Below are 13,245 nucleotides of genomic sequence, written 5' to 3'. Positions count from 1 at the left end.
GAACCAAAGGCTCTTTTCAGAGCCATTAACCCCTAGCTTGCCAGTGATCACTATATATCACTGGCAGTAGCATAGGTGCACTTTTTTTTGCTGCATTTTGCTGTCTGTGCATTTTTTTAGGGGTTAATTTTGTTGTTGTAATTTTTTAAAAACCCAAAGGCTCTTTTCAGAAACATTTAGTTAATTTAATTTAATTTTCAGAGCCATTAACCCCTAGCTTGCCAGTGATCACTATATATCACTGGCAGTAGCATAGGTGCACCTTTTTTTGCTGCATTTTGCTGTCTGTGCATTTTTTTAGGGGTTAATTTTGTTGTTGTAATTTTTTAAAAACCCAAAGGCTCTTTTCAGAAACATTTAGTTAATTTAATTTAATTTTCAGAGCCATTAACCCCTAGCTTGCCAGTGATCGCTATAAATCACTGGCAGTTGCATAGCTGTACTTTTTTGCTGTCTGTGCATTTTTTTAGGGGTTAATTTTGTTGTTGTAATTTTTTAAAAACCCAAAGGCTCTTTTCAGAAACATTTAGTTAATTTAATTTAATTTTCAGAGCCATTAACCCCTAGCTTGCTAGTGATCGCTATAAATCACTGGCAGTTGCATAGCTGTACTTTTTTGCTGTCTGTGCATTTCATTTTTTTAGGGGTTAATTTTGTTGTTGTAATTTTTTAAAAACCCAAAGGCTCTTTTCAGAAACATTTAGTTAATTTAATTTAATTTTCAGAGCCATTAACCCCTAGCTTGCCAGTGATCGCTATAAATCACTGGCAGTAGCATAGCTGTACTTTTTTGCTAGTTAATTTAGTTAATTAATTTAGTTAATTTAATTTAATTTTCAGAGCCATTAACCCCTAGCTTGCCAGTGATCGCTATAAATCACTGGCAGTTGCATAGCTGTACTTTTTTGCTGTCTGTGCATTTGTTTAGAGGTTAATTTTGTTGTTGTAATTTTTTAAAAACCCAAAGGCTCTTTTCAGAAACATTTAGTTAATTTAATTTAATTTTCAGAGCCATTAACCCCTAGCTTGCCAGTGATCGCTATAAATCACTGGCAGTAGCATAGCTGTACTTTTTTGCTAGTTAATTTAGTTAATTAATTTAGTTAATTTAATTTTCAGAGCCATTAACCCCTAGCTTGCCAGTGATTGCTATAAATCACTGGCAGTTGCATAGCTGTACTTTTTTGCTGTCTGTGCATTTTTTTAGGGGTTAATTTTGTTGTTGTAATTTTTTAAAACCCCAAAGGCTCTTTTCAGAAACATTTAGTTAATTTAATTTAATTTTCAGAGCCATTAACCCCTAGCTTGCCAGTGATCGCTATAAATCACTGGCAGTAGCATAGCTGTACTTTTTTGCTAGTTAATTTAGTTAATTAATTTAGTTAATTTAATTTTTTTTAGTAATTGTTTTCTGTGACAGATACAAAAATGTCACAGAAAAGATATAGTGCTGAGGAGGCGTATGCCATCCTTGCGTCAGAGTCAGATGCCTCAATTTCTGACTCAGACCCCAATTTTGACCCTGCCATGTGCTCAGATACATCACTAGATGCAGTCTCAACTGATAGTGATGTATCTGTGGCTGCTAGCCCCCCTGCCAGCCCCCCTGCTACCACCCCTGCCAGCCCCCCTGCTAGCCCCCCTGCCAGAAGGAGGCATGTTGCTGCCATTGCTGCTGAAGAGTGGGTAACGCCTCATCTCCAGAGGCCAGATATCCCACCCTTCACAGCAAATGCTGGCATAAATATAGATGTGGCAGGTTTTAGCCCCTAGCAGTTTCTGGAAGTGTTTCTGGGCGATGATATATTGGGGAACATTGTCGCCCAAACTAATTTATATGCCCATCAGTTCCGTGCTGCAAAGCCTTGAACATATTTGGCAAAGCAGCAATGGGCCCCCATCAATGTGCCAGAATTCAAAAAATTCTGGGCATTGACTATGCTGATGGGCATCATAAAGAAACCCTCCATTCACTCCTACTGGAGTAGTAGCCCCATCTGCTCTACCCCCATTTTCTCCCAGACTATGTCGAGGAAGAGGTATGAAATGATTCTGCATTTCATGCACTTCAGCGACAACAGCCTGTGCCCCCCTAGGGAGCATCCCCAATTTGACAGGCTGTATAAAATCCGCCCCCTGATAACCCACTTTTCTGCCAGGTTTGCAGAGGCTTATACACCTGGAAGGAATATATGCGTTGATGAATCCCTAATGAAGTATAAGGGAAGGCTGGGATTCAAGCAGTATATTCCTTCCAAACGCTCCAGATATGGGGTAAAGGTGTATAAGCTCTGTGACAGCGAGACTGGGTATACTCAGGCCTTCCGGGTGTATGAGGGAAAGGATAGCCACCTTGACCCTCCAGGTTGCCCAGAACATATGGGAACCACTGGCAAGATTGTCTGGGACCTGATATTACCCCTAATGAACAAAGGGTATCACTTGTACTTAGACAATTTTTATACAAGTGTCCTTTTGTTCAAGCTACTGTATTGCTTTGATACAGTAGCTTGCGGTACAATTAAAAAGAACCGCGCAGGTTTCCCAGGACAACTTGTACGCACCCGGCTACGAAGGGGGGAGACCTCAGCTCTACGCCAAGAGGAGCTGTTGGCACTTAAGTACAGAGACAAGAAGGATGTATACCTTCTTACCACCATCCACACAGAGAGGACGGTGGCGGTTTCTGTACGTGGCAGAGCTGAGATCATAAGGAAGCCAGTGTGCATCAAGTCTTATAACCGGCATATGGGTGGGGTTGATCTGGCTGATCAGCTGCTGCAGCCCTACCTAATTATGCGGAAGACAAGGGCCTGGTACAAAAAGGTTGCAATTTACCTAATGCAGATTGCAACCCACAACGCTTTTTTGTTGTTTAAAAAAGCAAACCCCAGAGTTAAAAAAACTTTTTTACAGTTTCAGCTCCAGATTATTACTGGGATTTTGTACCATGATGCACCTGCTCCCCGGGCGGTGATGGGAGAGAGCAGAGTTGGGGCTACTCATTTTATTTTTAAAATCCCCCCTACTGCCGCAAAGCAGAAACCACAAAAAAAATGCAGAGTCTGTACCAAGAGGGGGAAGAGAAGGGACACCATATATCACTGTCCTGATTGCCCTGGACAGTCTGCACTCTGCATTGGGGACTGCTTCAAGCGGTACCATACAATGGTCAATTTTTAAAAAAATAAATACATTTGGTGTTATATATATAAATATTTTTTTTTGGTTATGTTTACTGTTAGATGGGTTTTTTTTTTTTTTTACTTTTACTGTGCCAGATTTTTACATTTCACTACTCTATTTTTTTCTAAAATTGGGCCTGTTATTTTTTTTTTAATCAAAACCCCTGTCAAACCTATGCATGGGGGACATAGGTGTTCTCAGGGTGCCTTGCAAAAAACAACCTGAAGTATGTTTTTGTAATAACTTACAACAGTCTCTCCTAAATCATAGTCAAAAAGCAATGTGTCTGTAAAAATGAAAATTGAAAAATAACCACCATACACTTTCTCCAATTTTTTGGGCTAAAACGGTTGCTTCAAAGGCATCAAAGCACACCATATACAATACCTTGGGGTGTCAACATTTAAAAAATATACACTTTCATGGCAATAAATAAAAGTGGGGTATGCAATAGGCCACAAACTAAAGATAGGCCTATCAGAAGAAATACTCTCATTGTTAATAACTAAAATCACAAGTCATAAAATTGTAACATAACCTTCCCAAAATCCTGGCAAACCTATGCATGGGGGGCATAGGTGTACTCAGGGTGCCTTGCAGAAAACAACCTGAAGTATTCTTTTGCAATAACTTACAACAGTCTCTCCTAAATCATAGTCAAAAAGCAATGTGTCTGTAAAAATGAAAATTGAAAAATAACCACCATACACTTTCTCCAATTTTTTGGGCTAAAACGGTTGCTTCAAAGGCATCAAAGCACACCATATACAATACCTTGGGGTGTCAACATTTAAAAAATATACACTTTCATGGCAATAAATAAAAGTGGGGTATGCAATAGGCCACAAACTAAAGATAGGCCTATCAGAAGAAATACTCTCATTGTTAATAACTAAAATCACAAGTCATAAAATTGTAACATAACCTTCCCAAAATCCTGGCAAACCTATGCATGGGGGGCATAGGTGTACTCAGGGTTCCTTGCAGAAAACAACCTGAAGTATTCTTTTGCAATAACTTACAACAGTCTCTCCTAAATCATCATCAAAAAGCAATGTGTCTGTAAAAATGAAAATTGAAAAATAACCACCATACACTTTCTCCAATTTTTTGGGCTACAACGGTTGCTTCAAAGGCATCAAAGCACACCATATACAATACCTTGGGGTGTCAACTTTTCAAATATATGCACATTCATGGAAAACAAATAAATTGGGGTATGTTAAAAGACCCCCCAAAAAGACGATAGGCAAAGAAAATATGTTAAATGTGAAAAAAAATCACAAACGCATGTCAGACATTTGGCATTGCACCCCCCAAACAAGCCACCAAACCTATGCATAGGTGGTATCACTGAACTCAGGAGATGTTGGTGACCACATATTGGTGTCTTCTTTGGTAGTAACACATAACAGGAGCTGTGAATCCATGTCTAAAGTACAATGTATGTGAACAATAACACAAAAATATGAATGCCCAATAGTTTGACAAAGACTAGTGGTTAAATTAGTGCATGGAAAGTGTTAAAATACCTGCATTTGAAATACCCTAGGAAGTATACTTTTCAAAAATATATGGTTTGATTGAGGTAAATTACATTGGCCGGCTTCAGAAATGTCTTAAATAGGACATGGGTGCATGGGATGTGAAAATTCAAAGTGGAAAAAATGGAATGGGCTTCCTAAAAATAAGGCCTTTTAGCCCCCAGAAAACCCAACACACCTATACATGGGTGGTATCACTGTACTCAGGAGAGGTTGTTGAACACATATTGAGGTGTTTTTTGGTAGTAACACATAACAGGAACTGAAAATCCATGCCTAAAGTACAATGTGTGTGAAAAATAACACAAAAAAATGACTACCCAAAAGTTTGACAAATACTGGTGGTTGAATTAGTGCATGGAAAGTGTTAAAATATCAGCATTTGAAAAACCCTAGGGTGTCTACTTTTCAAAAATATATGGTTTGATGGGGGTAAATTCCATTGGCCAGCTTCAGAAATGTCCCAAATAGGACATGGGTGCATGATGACCGATATGAAAATTCCAAGTTGAAAAACTGGAATGCGCTACCTAAAAATAAGGCCATTTAGCCCCCAGAGAACCCGACACACCTATACATAGGTGGTATCACTGTACTCAGGAGATGTTGTTGAACACATATTGAGGTGGTTTTTGGCAGTAACACATAACAGGAACTGAAAATCCATGCCTAAAGTACAATGTGTGTGAAAAATAACACAAAAAAATGACTACCCAAAAGTTTGACAAAGACTGGTGGTTGAATTAGTGCATGGAAAGTGTTAAAATATCAGCATTTGAAAAACCCTAGGGTGTCTACTTTTCAAAAATATATGGTTTGATGGGGGTAAATTCCATTGGCTAGCTTCAGAAATGTCCCAAATAGGACATGGGTGCATGATGACCGATGTGAAAATTCCAAGTTGAAAAACTGGAATGCGCTACCTAAAAAAAGGCCATTTAGCCCCCAGAGAACCCGACACACCTATACATAGGTGGTATCACTGTACTCAGGAGATATTGTTGAACACATATTGAGGTGGTTTTTGGCAGTAACACATAACAGGAACTGAAAATCCATGCGTAAAGTACAATGTGTGTGAAAAATAACACAAAAAAAATGACTACCCAAAAGTTTGACAAAGACTGGTGGTTGAATTAGTGCATGGAAAGTGTTAAAATATCAGCATTTGAAAAACCCTAGGGTGTCTACTTTTCAAAAATATATGGTTTGATGGGGGTAAATTCCATTGGCCAGCTTCAGAAATGTCCCAAACAGGACATGGGTGCATGATGACAGATGTGAAAATTCCAAGTTGAAAAACTGGAATGCGCTACCTAAAAATAAGGCCATTTAGCCCCCAGAGAACCCGACACACCTATACATAGGTGGTATCACTGTACTCAGGAGATGTTGTTGAACACATATTGAGGTGGTTTTTGGCAGTAACACATAACAAGAACTGAAAATCCATGCCTAAAGTACAATGTGTGTGAAAAATAACACAAAAAAATGACTACCCAAAAGTTTGACAAAGACTGGTGGTTGAATTAGTGCATGGAAAGTGTTAAAATATCAGCATTTGAAAAACCCTAGGGTGTCTACTTTTCAAAAATATATGGTTTGATGGGGGTAAATTCCATTGGCCAGCTTCAGAAATGTCCCAAATAGGATATGGGTGCATGATGACCGATGTGAAAATTCCAAGTTGAAAAACTGGAATGCGCTACCTAAAAATAAGGCCATTTAGCCCCCAGAGAACCCGACACACCTATACATAGGTGGTATCACTGTACTCAGGAGATGTTGTTGAACACATATTAAGGTGGTTTTTGGCAGTAACACATAACAGGAACTGAAAATCCATGCCTAAAGTACAATGTGTGTGAAAAATAACACAAAAAAATGACTTCCCAAAAGTTTGACAAAGACTGGTGGTTGAATTAGTGCATGGAAAGTGTTAAAATATCAGCATTTGAAAAACCCTAGGGTGTCTACTTTTCAAAAATATATGGTTTGATGGGGGTAAATTCCATTGGCCAGCTTCAGAAATGTCCCAAATAGGACATTGGTGCATGATGACCGATGTGAAAATTCCAAGTTGTAAAACTGGAATGCGCTACCTAAAAATAAGGCCATTTAGCCCCCAGAGAACCGGACACACCTATACATAGGTGGTATCACTGTACTCAGGAGATGTTGTTGAACACATATTGAGGTGGTTTTTGGCAGTAACACATAACAGGAACTGAAAATACATGCCTAAAGTACAATGTGTGTGAAAAATAACACAAAAAAATGACTACCCAAAAGTTTGACAAAGACTGGTGGTTGAATTAGTGCATGGAAAGTGTTAAAATACCAGCATTTGAAATACCCTAGGGTGTCTACTTTTCAAAAATATATGGTTTGATGGGGGTAAATTCCATTGGCCAGCTTCAGAAATGTCCCAAATAGGACATGGGTGCATGATGACCAATGTGAAAATTCCAAGTTGAAAAACTGGAATGCGCTACCTAAAAATAAGGCCATTTAGCCCCCAGAGAACCCGACACACCTATACATAGGTGGTATCACTGTACTCAGGAGATGTTGTTGAACACATATTGAGGTGGTTTTTGGCAGTAACACATAACAGGAACTGAAAATACATGCCTAAAGTACAATGTGTGTGAAAAATAACACAAAAAAATGACTACCCAAAAGTTTAACAAAGACTAGTGGTTGAATTAGTGCATGGAAAGTGTTAAAATACCAGCATTTGAAATACCCTAGGGTGTCTACTTTTCAAAAATATAAGGTTTGATGGGGGTAAATTCCATTGGCCAGCTTCAGAAATGTCCCAAATAGGACATGGGTGCATGATGACCGATGTGAAAATTCCAAGTTGAAAAACTGGAATGTGCTACCTAAAAATAAGGCCATTTAGCCCCCAGAAAACCCGACACACCTATACATAGGTGGTATCACTGTACTCGGGAGATGTTGTTGAACACATATTGAGGTGGTTTTTGGCAGTAACACATAACAGGAACTGAAAATCCATGCCTAAAGTACAATGTGTGTGAAAAATAACACAAAAAAATGACTACCCAAAAGTTTGACAAAGACTAGTGGTTGAATTAGTGCATGGAAAGTGTTAAAATACCAGCATTTGAAATACCATAGGGTGTCTACTTTTCAAAAATATATGGTTTGATGGGGGTAAATTTCATTGGCCAGCTTCAGAAATGTCCCAAATAGGACATGGGTGCATGATGACCGATGTGAAAATTCCAAGTTGAAAAACTGGAATGCGCTCTCTAAAAATAAGGGCTTTTAGCCCACAGAGAACCCGACACACCTATACATGGGTGGTATCACTGTACCCAGGAGATGCTACTGAAGACATATTAGGGTGTTATTTGGCAGTAACCCTTACCATTTTATCAGTAAATATATTCTTAAATGGCTATTTGTCAAAAAATCTAATTATTTTTTTTCCCCCCCAAACTTTGGCATAGATTGGTGGTAAAATGGTTGCATGAAAAAAGTCAAAATACCCCAAGTTTAATACCTTAGGTTGTCTTCTTTTAAAAAATATATACATTTGAAGGGTTATTCAGGGATTCCTGACAGATATTGGTGTTACAATGTAACTATCGCCAATTTTGAAAAAACATGGTTTTGAAATAGCAAAGTGCTACTTGTACTTATTGCCCTATAACTTGCAAAAAAAGCAAAGAACATGTAAACATTAGGTATTTTTAAACTCAAGACAAAATTTAGAAACTGTTTAGCATTGGTATTTTATGGTGGTTGTAGATGTGTTAGAGATTTTGGGGCTCAAAGTTAGAAAAAGTGTGTTTTTTTCATTTTTTCCTAATATTTTATAATTTTTTTTTATAGTAAATTATAAGATATGATGAAAATAATGGTATCTTTAGAAAGTCCATTTAATGGCGAGAAAAACGGTATATAATATGTGTGGGTACAGTAAATGAGTAAGAGGAAAATAACAGTTAAACACAAACATCGCAGAAATGCAAAAATAGCCTTGGTCCCAGATGGTCAACAAATTGAAAAGTGGCCTGGTCACTAAGGGGTTAACCCTAATCATAACTTACCTCCCCCACATCCCAATATTTTTTTTTCTAAAAGTGTAAAAACTTAGGGCTAGATTGTTGTGTGCACAATTGATTTCGGATTTTTGTGTGTGGCGGGAATAGCACGCATAGTACAAGTTGAAAGTAAATGTGCTTATAAGAGCACAATCACATTTTACACATATAAACATACAACATATACATTCAAAGTTACAGTTAAACTCATATAAACACTATCCAATAACAATTATTCATATGAATATTCCAAAAAAAACATTATAAGGATTCAAAGGTATATGGTATTTGACTGCAAAGGGCTTTAATGTATATACATATATACATATCTAAATATGTTTATGTATGCATGTGTATATATATATATATATATATATATATATGTGTGTATGAATTTATTTAAGTATTTATGTGTTTACTGTATAGTTACTGTACATATATCCCATTCCAATGTTCTTCACTCACAGGATAATATCATTTTTATTGTAAATACATATTTCTATATATGTGTATATACCTATACTTGAATATCTATAGATATATTGGTATAGCCATCTATTTTACATTAACATTATCATATATAGTGAAATATGTATAAAATATTACAAGTTACATTATTTTCTATGTGAAGAGCATAGAAATGTAAAATATGTCTAATGTGCATCAGGGTTTGCAATTTAGTTCTAACAGTGTCAGGTTAGTGCACATGAAGAATTGCTAACACAAATGCATGCTATTGATATATTAAATATTAAAAATATTAATAAAAGGTTTTATTATACATTTTGTAACAAAAACAATAATAATTAATAAACATAAATATATATATATATATATATATATATATATATATATATATATATATATATATATACAGTTCTAATCAAAATTATTCAGCCCCCATTGCAAATCAGGTTTATTGTCAAATTTCCAGACTTTCAGCTGTTTACAATGAACAAATCAAACAAAAGCAATTGAAATAGCTCAACACAACGAATGCTTTGGATCAATGTCCTGTTGGAAGGTCCAATGACGCCCAAGCTTCAGCTTCCTCACAGACGACTTGACGTTTTCTCCTAGGATTTCCTGATGCTTCAATGAATCCATCTTGCCTTCCACACACTGCAGGTTTCCAGCGCCAGAGGGTGAAAAGCAGCCCCAGAGCATCACCGAGCCACCACCATGCTCAATTGTAGGCAGAGTGTTCTTTTCAGCGTATGATTCATTCCACCGAACAGAAACACAAAACTTCTGTGGCTTGTTTATGATTTTGAGCATATTGGAGCCGACTTTTCTTGTACTTTTGGATCAGTAGTGGTGTTCGTCTTGGAGTTCTGGCATGGAAACCTTCTGCATTTAGTATGCACCTTAGTTAAACCTCAGTCCCTGTTGCCATCAAGTCTTGCTGCAGGTCTTTTGCAGTTACTTGAGGGTTTTTCTCAACCTGCCTTCTCAGAAATTTGGTTGCAGCCATTAAAAGCTTCCTTTTTCTGCTCCGTCCAGGTAGTGTAACCATTGTTCCTTTAACTTTGATCTTGCAAGCTATGCTTCCAACGGTGTCTATAGGAACATTCAGTGCCTTTGTTATGTTTTTGTATCCTGTTCGTTGTTTATGAAGGGAGATGATCTCTTCCCTTAACTTTTTGGCCCATTCTTTTGACTTAGCCATATTGCTAACATGCAGTCAAACGTAACATGTAGTCAAAAGTGACACTCAACAAACCCCTAGCCAGTTCAGTTATTTCATGTGTTCTAGTTCAAGCACACCTGGTGCAACTAATGAAGCCCTTGATTAGTTGCATCAGGTGTGGTTCAGACAACACCTGTTTTGCATATTTGTGCTGTTGTGAGGGATTCTATTCAGGGGGTTGAATAATTTTGAGACTGCAGAATTCATTAAAAGTTGCATTTTCAGTTGAATTTGGGGAAACCACTTGAAGCATTCGTTGTGTTGAGCTATTTCAATTGCTTTTGTTAGATTTGTTCATTGCAAACATCTGAAATTCTGTAAATTTTGACAATTAAAGTGATTTGCAATGGGGATTGAATCATTTTGATTACAACTGTATGTATGTATATATATATAAAACAGGAAACAGCACTCTCTGGACTTAAATACAAATAATTAATTTATTTGGTAACGTTTCGGGGAATGCTCCCCTTCATCAGACCTGTCTGATGAAGGGGAGCATTCCCCGAAACGTTACCAAATAAATTAATTATTTGTATTTAAGTCCAGAGAGTGCTGTTTCCTGTTCTCTATATTTAACCTACTCTAGCACCCTGGCCCTTGGAGATCTGTTTGTGAGAGTGCACTTGCCTGAATGTTCCTATAGACACCGTTCTGTCTATATATATATATATATATACTGGATTGTTTAGAATTTGTAATAGTATGTTTAATAATTTTTTAATAATTCCGCATATTTTACATTACTATATTATTTTTATGTAGAAATATATATTTTTATATATATCTGATACTGTTAATGTCAAATACATATCTATATAGGAATAGATGTACAAGTAAATACACATATATAGAAATATATATCTACAATAAAAATTACAGTATCCTATATGTAAAGGACCTTCAAATGTGAACTATTCCTGGTGGGCTAACACGCGAGTGATATGTGTTAGGTTTTTTTCTTCTGCACTCTCTATTGACGTCTATTTGGAAAATACTATAATGTGGTTGCAATATTTGGTTAGCTTGCGTTAAGTTTTGCTCGCACTTAAACTTTTTACTTTCAACTTGTAGTAGGTGCGCTACCTGATATGTGCGAAAAGCTTACTTCTTTCGAAGATTACTCTTGAGCGAATGCTCTAAATAGTGCACCACTTTAATCTCGCCGTTAGTACTAACGCAGCAAACTATTTATCTTAGAACCAGAAGTATCATAAATTACAAAACCAGGAGTGATGTATTGTTTGTCACTCTATATTATAAAATATCATAACAACTAAAGAATAATTACAGACTAAGGGACCTAATGTCCGACAGACATTGCTGAATGCGGAGAGTAATACGCTCTCAGCATTCAGCATTGCACCAGCAGCTCTTGTGTACTGCTGGTGTAATGCCGCCCCCTGCAGATTCGCGGCCAGCAGGGGGTAACAATCAACCCGATCATATTGGATCGGGTTGATTTCATGCAATCTCTGTCTGTCTCCTCAGATCAGACGGACAGGTTATGGAGCAGCGGTCTTTAGACCGCTGCTTCATAACTGGTGTCAGGCTCGCCAGAAATACGGCCCTTCAAGCTCCATACGGAGCTTGATAAATGGGCCCCTAAGGGCTCGTTTCCAGTGAGTCCTTTCAAATGGTGCCTTAAGCTACTAAAGTTGCCGACAGCTATAAGTCATTTAGGGCTCCATTTTAGTACCAGGTTTAAGGGCTAGATTAGCACGTTAACAGTTACGCATGAGCGAAAAGGGGTTTATTATTACTGTGCGTGTCGGTTTTACCGCTCATATTACAAGTTACAAGCTTGATTGAAATCATGATTTACCCTAAAATGATTACTGCGTCCACAGAGCTCTGGTTAACTGTTTTGCAAAACTAAAAAGTGTCACAAAACACATCAAAAATACATTACAAAGTACAGTTACTCTCTTAATAACACCATCTAATAAAAAAATATTAAAATATATTGCACAAAAAAGTTATAAAAATATGAGGTCTCAGGTGTTAGAGAGAAAAAAAGGCAGGCAAAGGTATTTAACATAGAAATACATACATATAAATGTCTAAATATGTATAGTATATGTATGTTTAAATATATATATATATATACTGTATATATACACACAGTATATATATATATATATATATATATGTATCAATTTCCCAAAAAAGGATAAGCACAGTCTTACGAATTAATCACAGCTGCCAGGATGCACTTCTTGTTAGTGTAGACAATTCCTATCGTAGAAAAAAGGCACTCACTGGACTTAGTATAATTCCAATTCAAGCACATGTCAAAAACATAACGTTTCGGGGTTATACTAACACCTTTGTCAAATGTCAGACCATCAAACAAAACATGTCCCCATAAGAACTCCTAACACCTTAACCCATAACATCACCTTATATACACTTAAAACTCCCAGTTCGCCATCTCGCATCAATTCCCGATGACGTCATCACGCTAGAACGTGAACGTGATGCGTCATCACGATTTGATTGGCTCTAAATTTCCATAGTAACCACCTAAACAAAAGCGCGTGGTCCCGTTCCCAATCGCAAATGACAAGCCTGTCAACATAACAGTACAAAGGCAGGTATACGGTCGGAATAATGTATAAAGCACAACAATGCCCAACTCAATTTAATGTTACCATAACAGGAAATCCTCATTGATCATACGGAATTCCAGACCCAATCCAGCCTTTATGTCAAATTGCAGAGAAGCGATCACACCCACTGCAAA

Source organism: Bombina bombina, chromosome 4, assembly GCF_027579735.1.
Source record: "Bombina bombina isolate aBomBom1 chromosome 4, aBomBom1.pri, whole genome shotgun sequence".
NCBI classification, from domain to species: Eukaryota; Metazoa; Chordata; class Amphibia; order Anura; family Bombinatoridae; genus Bombina; species Bombina bombina.
The sequence above is the reverse complement of the archived record's forward strand: the minus strand, read 5'-3'. Positions refer to the sequence as shown.